The following is a 7,500-nucleotide window of genomic DNA, read 5'->3' as shown; positions in this document are numbered from 1 at the left end:
GTAGCTCTCGAGGACTGGAGTTGGCTACCCCAGACTTAGAGAATGCTTTATACTCTGTATATTTTGAGTTTGTAAATTGCCAAAAATTGCTATCTGAGCAAAAAATAAAAACAACTCCTTCGAGCCGGAATTGAACCAGCGACCTAAGGATTTCTACACCAATCATCTCTACAGTCCTCCGCTCTACCAGCTGAGCTATCGAAGGACGCTGTAGGTTTAAAATATGTTATTATATGCTCTTTATATAGCTTTAAATGTTTAGCTAAATGAGTGTTCTAGGAATAATGTGAATATTCTATTGTTTATAACCATTTGACAACCTTTGTTTAAAATTTGGCTTTGAAAATTAATTTCTAATTAATAATTTCTATTCAGTGTGGCTGCTAAAATTGACTGGTGGGGAAGAGAATGTGTGTAAGAAAAAGAGAAAACAAGCTGGCATCCCAAAGATTTTGATGCACTTACAAACATGGATTTCTAGTCCATTAGCTCCACCTATTCCACAGGTGGAGCTAATTACTTCACTTGTGATTCTGTGAGGTGAGCTGAAAAACATTAACTGTTGGTAGCTCTCGAGGACTGGAGTTGGCTACCCCAGACTTAGAGAATGCTTTATACTCTGTATATTTTGAGTTTGTAAATTGCCAAAAAATTGCTATCTGAGCAAAAAATAAAAACAACTCCTTCGAGCCGGAATTGAACCAGCGACCTAAGGATTTCTACACCAATCATCTCTACAGTCCTCCGCTCTACCAGCTGAGCTATCGAAGGATGCTGTAGGTTCTCAAATATGTTATTATATGCTCTTTATATAGCTTTAAATGTTTAGCTAAATGAGTGTTCTAGGAATAATATGAATATTCTATTGTTTATAACCATTTGACAACCTTTGTTTAAAATTTGGCTTTGAAAATTAATTTCTAATTAATAATTTCTATTCAGTGTGGCTGCTGAAATTGACTGGTGGGGAAGAGAATGTGTGTAAGAAAAAGAGAAAACAAGCTGGCATCCCAAAGATTTTGATGCACTTACAAACATGGATTTCTAGTCCATCGCCTTAACCACTCGGCCACGACTACTGCTTAAGCCTTGCTGTATTTTCACAATAGATTGTCTATGGATTGAGCTGCCTGCACTGAGAAATTGAGGATGTATTGTATTGACCCAAACACACCCAAAACTTCATTCTCCTTTACATTTGATGTGCTAATGGCCTGAACTCGCTATGGGCATCACAGGTTTCAAGTTTTTAAAAACTTGCAGAAAAGAGAAAACTTAAGGCGTTCGTAGTCGGCAGGATTTGAACCTGCGCAGGGAGACCCCAATGGATTTCAAGTCCATCGCCTTAACCACTCGGCCACGACTACTGAATAAGCCATGTCCTAGTTTCACAATAGATTGTCTATGGATTGAGATGCCTGCAGTCAGAAAGTGAGGATGTATTATATTGACCCAAATACACCCAAAACTTCATTCTCCTTACATTTTGCCCCGAAAAACGATTGCAAGACCAAGGGAGCTTGCCGAAATAGCTCAGTTGGGAGAGCAATAGACTGAAGATCTAAAGGTCCCTGCTTCGATCCCGGGTTTCGGCATTGTGGAAGATAATATTTTTCGACATAAAATGCAATTTTGCAACAAAAAGCTTACGTTTTCAGGCTTCAAACTTTAAAATCATATTTACAAAAACATTTTTACAAAAATCACTTTGCCACAACCACTGCTTAAGGCGTTCGTAGTCGGCAGGATTTGAACCTGCGCGGGGAGACCCCAATGGATTTCAAGTCCATCGCCTTAACCACTCGGCCACGACTACTGAATAAGCCATGTCCTAGTTTCACAATAGATTGTCTATGGATTGAGATGCCTGCAGTTAGAAAGTGAGGATGTATTACATTGACCCAAATACACCCAAAACTTCATTCTCCTTACATTTTGCCCCGAAAAACGATAGCGAGACCAAGGGAGCTTGCCGAAATAGCTCAGTTGGGAGAGCAATAGACTGAAGATCTAAAGGTCCCTGCTTCGATCCCGGGTTTCGGCATTGTGGAAGATAATATTTTTCGACATAAAATGCAATTTTGCAACAAAAAGCTTACGTTTTCAGGCTTCAAACTTTAAAATCATATTTACAAAAACATTTTTACAAAAATCACTTTGCCACAACCACTGCTTATGTCTCTCAGTAGCCAACTCCAGTCCTCGAGAGCTACCAACAGTTCCCATCTTCCAGACAACCTAGCTGCTGCACAGGTGCACTCATTACTCACTAACACATTTTAAAAGATCCACAGGTGGAGCTAATTACTTCACTTGTGATTCTGTGAGGTGAGCTGAAAAACATTAACTGTTGGTAGCTCTCGAGGACTGGAGTTGGCTACCCCAGACTTAGAGAATGCTTTATACTCTGTATATTTTGAGTTTGTAAATTGCCAAAAATTGCTATCTGAGCAAAAAATAAAAACAACTCCTTCGAGCCGGAATTGAACCAGCGACCTAAGGATTTCTACACCAATCATCTCTACAGTCCTCCGCTCTACCAGCTGAGCTATCGAAGGATGCTGTAGGTTCTCAAATATGTTATTATATGCTCTTTATATAGCTTTAAATGTTTAGCTAAATGAGTGTTCTAGGAATAATGTGAATATTCTATTGTTTATAACCATTTGACAACCTTTGTTTAAAATTTGGCTTTGAAAATTAATTTCTAATTAATAATTTCTATTCAGTGTGGCTGCTGAAATTGACTGGTGGGGAAGAGAATGTGTGTAAGAAAAAGAGAAAACAAGCTGGCATCCCAAAGATTTTGATGCACTTACAAACATGGATTTCTAGTCCATTAGCTCCACCTATTCCACAGGTGGAGCTAATTACTTCACTTGTGATTCTGTGAGGTGAGCTGAAAAACATTAACTGTTGGTAGCTCTCGAGGACTGGAGTTGGCTACCCCAGACTTAGAGAATGCTTTATACTCTGTATATTTTGAGTTTGTAAATTGCCAAAAAATTGCTATCTGAGCAAAAAATAAAAACAACTCCTTCGAGCCGGAATTGAACCAGCGACCTAAGGATTTCTACACCAATCATCTCTACAGTCCTCCGCTCTACCAGCTGAGCTATCGAAGGATGCTGTAGGTTCTCAAATATGTTATTATATGCTCTTTATATAGCTTTAAATGTTTAGCTAAATGAGTGTTCTAGGAATAATATGAATATTCTATTGTTTATAACCATTTGACAACCTTTGTTTAAAATTTGGCTTTGAAAATTAATTTCTAATTAATAATTTCTATTCAGTGTGGCTGCTGGAATTGACTGGTGGGGAAGAGAATGTGTGTAAGAAAAAGAGAAAACAAGCTGGCATCCCAAAGATTTTGATGCACTTACAAACATGGATTTCTAGTCCATCGCCTTAACCACTCGGCCACGACTACTGCTTAAGCCTTGCTGTATTTTCACAATAGATTGTCTATGGATTGAGCTGCCTGCACTGAGAAATTGAGGATGTATTGTATTGACCCAAACACACCCAAAACTTCATTCTCCTTTACATTTGATGCGCTAATGGCCTGAACTCGCTATGGGCATCACAGGTTTCAAGTTTTTAAAAACTTGCAGAAAAGAGAAAACTTAAGGCGTTCGTAGTCGGCAGGATTTGAACCTGCGCAGGGAGACCCCAATGGATTTCAAGTCCATCGCCTTAACCACTCGGCCACGACTACTGAATAAACCATGTCCTAGTTTCACAATAGATTGTCTATGGATTGAGATGCCTGCAGTCAGAAAGTGAGGATGTATTATATTGACCCAAATACACCCAAAACTTCATTCTCCTTACATTTTGCCCCGAAAAACGATTGCAAGACCAAGGGAGCTTGCCGAAATAGCTCAGTTGGGAGAGCAATAGACTGAAGATCTAAAGGTCCCTGCTTCGATCCCGGGTTTCGGCATTGTGGAAGATAATATTTTTCGACATAAAATGCAATTTTGCAACAAAAAGCTTACGTTTTCAGGCTTCAAACTTTAAAATCATATTGACAAAAACATTTTTACAAAAATCACTTTGCCACAACCACTGCTTATGTCTCTCAGTAGCCAACTCCAGTCCTCGAGAGCTACCAACAGTTCCCATCTTCCAGACAACCTAGCTGCTGCACAGGTGCACTCATTACTCACTAACACATTTTAAAAGATCCACAGGTGGAGCTAATTACTTCACTTGTGATTCTGTGAGGTGAGCTGAAAAACATTGGATTGGACGTGCTACCTTGGGTGCACAGACAGGCGCTTACCAGGGGTGTTTTGTCAGGAGCTGCCACTTGGTAATGGGGTTGTCACTCCCAATAATGCAAGTGAAAAAGAAAGAAGGAAGTGGCGCTGTATGATGAAAGATCATATAACAATATTTAATAACAAATTAGAACATGAGCTGAAAAACATTAACTGTTGGTAGCTCTCGAGGACTGGAGTTGGCAACCCCAGACTTAGAGAATGCTTTATACTCTGTATATTTTGAGTTTGTAAATTGCCAAAAATTGCTATCTGAGCAAAAAATAAAAACAACTCCTTCAGTGTGGCTGCTGAAATTGACTGGTGGGGAAGAGAATGTGTGTAAGAAAAAGAGAAATCAAGCTGGCATCCCAAAGATTTTGATGCACTAACAAACATGGATTTCTAGTCCATCGCCTTAACCACTCAGCCACGACTACTGCTTAAGCCTTGCTGTATTTTCACAATAGATTGTCTATGGATTGAGCTGCCTGCACTGAGAAATTGAGGATGTATTGTATTAAACCCAAACACACCCAAAACTTCATTCTCCTTTACATTTGATGCGCTAATGGCCTGAACTCGCTATGGGCATCACAGGTTTCAAGTTTTTAAAAACTTGCAGAAAAGAGAAAACTTAAGGCGTTCGTAGTCGGCAGGATTTGAACCTGCGCGGGGAGACCCCAATGGATTTCAAGTCCATCGCCTTAACCACTCGGCCACGACTACTGAATAAGCCATATCCTAGTTTCACAAGAGATTGTCTATGGATTGAGATGCCTGCAGTTAGAAAGTGAGGATGTATTACATTGACCCAAATACACCCAAAACTTCATTCTCCTTACATTTTGCCCCGAAAAACGATAGCAAGACCAAGGGAGCTTGCCGAAATAGCTCAGTTGGGAGAGCAATAGACTGAAGATCTAAAGGTCCCTGCTTCGATCCCGGGTTTCGGCATTGTGGAAGATAATATTTTTCGACATAAAATGCAATTTTGCAACAAAAAGCTTACGTTTTCAGGCTTCAAACTTTAAAATCATATTTACAAAAACATTTTTACAAAAATCACTTTGCCACAACCACTGCTTATGTCTCTCAGTAGCCAACTCCAGTCCTCGAGAGCTACCAACAGTTCCCATCTTCCATACAACCTAGCTGCTGCACAGGTGCACTCATTACTCACTAACACATTTTAAAAGATCCACAGGTGGAGCTAATTACTTCACTTGTGATTCTGTGAGGTGAGCTGAAAAACATTGGATTGGACGTGCTACCTTGGGTGCACAGACAGGCGCTTACCAGGGGTGTTTTGTCAGGAGCTGCCACTTGGTAATGGGGTTGTCAGTCCCAATAATGCAAGTGAAAAAGAAAGAAGGAAGTGGCGCTGTATGATAAAAGATCATATAACAATATTTAATAACAAATTAGAACATGAGCTGAAAAACATTAACTGTTGGTAGCTCGAGGACTGGAGTTGGCTACCCCAGACTTAGAGAATGCTTTATACTCTGTATATTTTGAGTTTGTAAATTGCCAAAAATTGCTATCTGAGCAAAAAATAAAAACAACTCCTTCAGTGTGGCTGCTGAAATTGACTGGTGGGGAAGAGAATGTGTGTAAGAAAAAGAGAAATCAAGCTGGCATCCCAAAGATTTTGATGCACTAACAAACATGGATTTCTAGTCCATCGCCTTAACCACTCGGCCACGACTACTGCTTAAGCCTTGCTGTATTTTCACAATAGATTGTCTATGGATTGAGCTGCCTGCACTGAGAAATTGAGGATGTATTGTATTGACCCAAACACACCCAAAACTTCATTCTCCTTTACATTTGATGCGCTAATGGCCTGAACTCGCTATGGGCATCACAGGTTTCAAGTTTTTAAAAACTTGCAGAAAAGAGAAAACTTAAGGCGTTCGTAGTCGGCAGGATTTGAACCTGCGCGGGGAGACCCCAATGGATTTCTAGTCCATCGCCTTAACCACTCGGCCACGACTACTGAATAAACCATGTCCTAGTTTCACAATAGATTGTCTATGGATTGAGATGCCTGCAGTCAGAAAGTGAGGATGTATTATATTGACCCAAATACACCCAAAACTTCATTCTCCTTACATTTTGCCCCGAAAAACGATAGCAAGACCAAGGGAGCTTGCCAAAATAGCTCAGTTGGGAGAGCAATAGACTGAAGATCTAAAGGTCCCTGCTTCGATCCCGGGTTTCGGCATTGTGGAAGATAATATTTTTCGACATAAAATGCAATTTTGCAACAAAAAGCTTACGGTTTCAGGCTTCAAACTTTAAAATCATATTTACAAAAACATTTTTACAAAAATCACTTTGCCACAACCACTGCTTATGTCTCTCAGTAGCAAACTCCAGTCCTCGAGAGCTACCAACAGTTCCCATCTTCCAGACAACCTAGCTGCTGCACAGGTGCACTCATTACTCACTAACACATTTTAAAAGATCCACAGGTGGAGCTAATTACTTCACTTGTGATTCTGTGAGGTGAGCTGAAAAACATTAACTGTTGGTAGCTCTCGAGGACTGGAGTTGGCTACCCCAGACTTAGAGAATGCTTTATACTCTGTATATTTTGAGTTTGTAAATTGCCAAAAATTGCTATCTGAGCAAAAAATAAAAACAACTCCTTCGAGCCGGAATTGAACCAGCGACCTAAGGATTTCTACACCAATCATCTCTACAGTCCTCCGCTCTACCAGCTGAGCTATCGAAGGATGCTGTAGGTTCTCAAATATGTTATTATATGCTCTTTATATAGCTTTAAATGTTTAGCTAAATGAGTGTTCTAGGAATAATGTGAATATTCTATTGTTTATAACCATTTGACAACCTTTGTTTAAAATTTGGCTTTGAAAATTAATTTCTAATTAATAATTTCTATTCAGTGTGGCTGCTGAAATTGACTGGTGGGGAAGAGAATGTGTGTAAGAAAAAGAGAAAACAAGCTGGCATCCCAAAGATTTTGATTCACTTACAAACATGGATTTCTAGTCCATCGCCTTAACCACTCGGCCACGACTACTGCTTAAGCCTTGCTGTATTTTCACAATAGATTGTCTATGGATTGAGCTGCCTGCACTGAGAAATTGAGGATGTATTGTATTGACCCAAACACACCCAAAACTTCATTCTCCTTTACATTTGATGCGCTAATGGCCTGAACTCGCTATGGGCATCACAGGTTTCAAGTTTTTAAAAACTT

The 7,500-nt window shown here is 39.7% G+C and overlaps 10 non-coding genes across 10 annotated transcripts; all 10 read right to left on the bottom strand.

Moving 5' to 3' along the window:
• Nucleotides 1-115: 115 nt before the first annotated feature.
• TRNAY-GUA (transfer RNA tyrosine (anticodon GUA)) lies at nucleotides 116-205 on the bottom strand. The gene is given in 2 exon segments: nucleotides 116-151; nucleotides 169-205. It is a non-coding gene; the product is annotated as a tRNA-Tyr (tRNA).
• A 476-nt stretch (nucleotides 206-681) lies between these two features.
• TRNAY-GUA (transfer RNA tyrosine (anticodon GUA)) lies at nucleotides 682-771 on the bottom strand. The gene is given in 2 exon segments: nucleotides 682-717; nucleotides 735-771. It is a non-coding gene; the product is annotated as a tRNA-Tyr (tRNA).
• A 514-nt stretch (nucleotides 772-1,285) lies between these two features.
• Nucleotides 1,286-1,367, bottom strand: TRNAS-UGA (transfer RNA serine (anticodon UGA)). The gene has a single exon. It is a non-coding gene; the product is annotated as a tRNA-Ser (tRNA).
• Nucleotides 1,368-1,734: 367 nt separating this feature from the next.
• TRNAS-UGA (transfer RNA serine (anticodon UGA)) lies at nucleotides 1,735-1,816 on the bottom strand. Its single transcript has one exon. It is a non-coding gene; the product is annotated as a tRNA-Ser (tRNA).
• Nucleotides 1,817-2,468: 652 nt separating this feature from the next.
• TRNAY-GUA (transfer RNA tyrosine (anticodon GUA)) lies at nucleotides 2,469-2,558 on the bottom strand. Its single transcript is given in 2 exon segments — nucleotides 2,469-2,504; nucleotides 2,522-2,558. It is a non-coding gene; the product is annotated as a tRNA-Tyr (tRNA).
• Nucleotides 2,559-3,035: 477 nt separating this feature from the next.
• On the bottom strand, nucleotides 3,036-3,125 carry TRNAY-GUA (transfer RNA tyrosine (anticodon GUA)). Its single transcript is given in 2 exon segments — nucleotides 3,036-3,071; nucleotides 3,089-3,125. It is a non-coding gene; the product is annotated as a tRNA-Tyr (tRNA).
• Nucleotides 3,126-3,639: 514 nt separating this feature from the next.
• Nucleotides 3,640-3,721, bottom strand: TRNAS-UGA (transfer RNA serine (anticodon UGA)). The gene has a single exon. It is a non-coding gene; the product is annotated as a tRNA-Ser (tRNA).
• Nucleotides 3,722-4,915: 1,194 nt separating this feature from the next.
• On the bottom strand, nucleotides 4,916-4,997 carry TRNAS-UGA (transfer RNA serine (anticodon UGA)). The gene has a single exon. It is a non-coding gene; the product is annotated as a tRNA-Ser (tRNA).
• Nucleotides 4,998-6,188: 1,191 nt separating this feature from the next.
• On the bottom strand, nucleotides 6,189-6,270 carry TRNAS-AGA (transfer RNA serine (anticodon AGA)). The gene has a single exon. It is a non-coding gene; the product is annotated as a tRNA-Ser (tRNA).
• Nucleotides 6,271-6,922: 652 nt separating this feature from the next.
• Nucleotides 6,923-7,012, bottom strand: TRNAY-GUA (transfer RNA tyrosine (anticodon GUA)). The gene is given in 2 exon segments: nucleotides 6,923-6,958; nucleotides 6,976-7,012. It is a non-coding gene; the product is annotated as a tRNA-Tyr (tRNA).
• Between the last annotated feature and the right edge of the window lie 488 nt (nucleotides 7,013-7,500).

The sequence above is a fragment of the Crinia signifera genome, chromosome 3 (assembly GCF_055691185.1).
Source record: "Crinia signifera chromosome 3, ASM5569118v1, whole genome shotgun sequence".
In the NCBI taxonomy this organism is placed as follows: Eukaryota; Metazoa; Chordata; class Amphibia; order Anura; family Myobatrachidae; genus Crinia; species Crinia signifera.
This window is presented reverse-complemented; position numbering and strand designations above follow the sequence as displayed.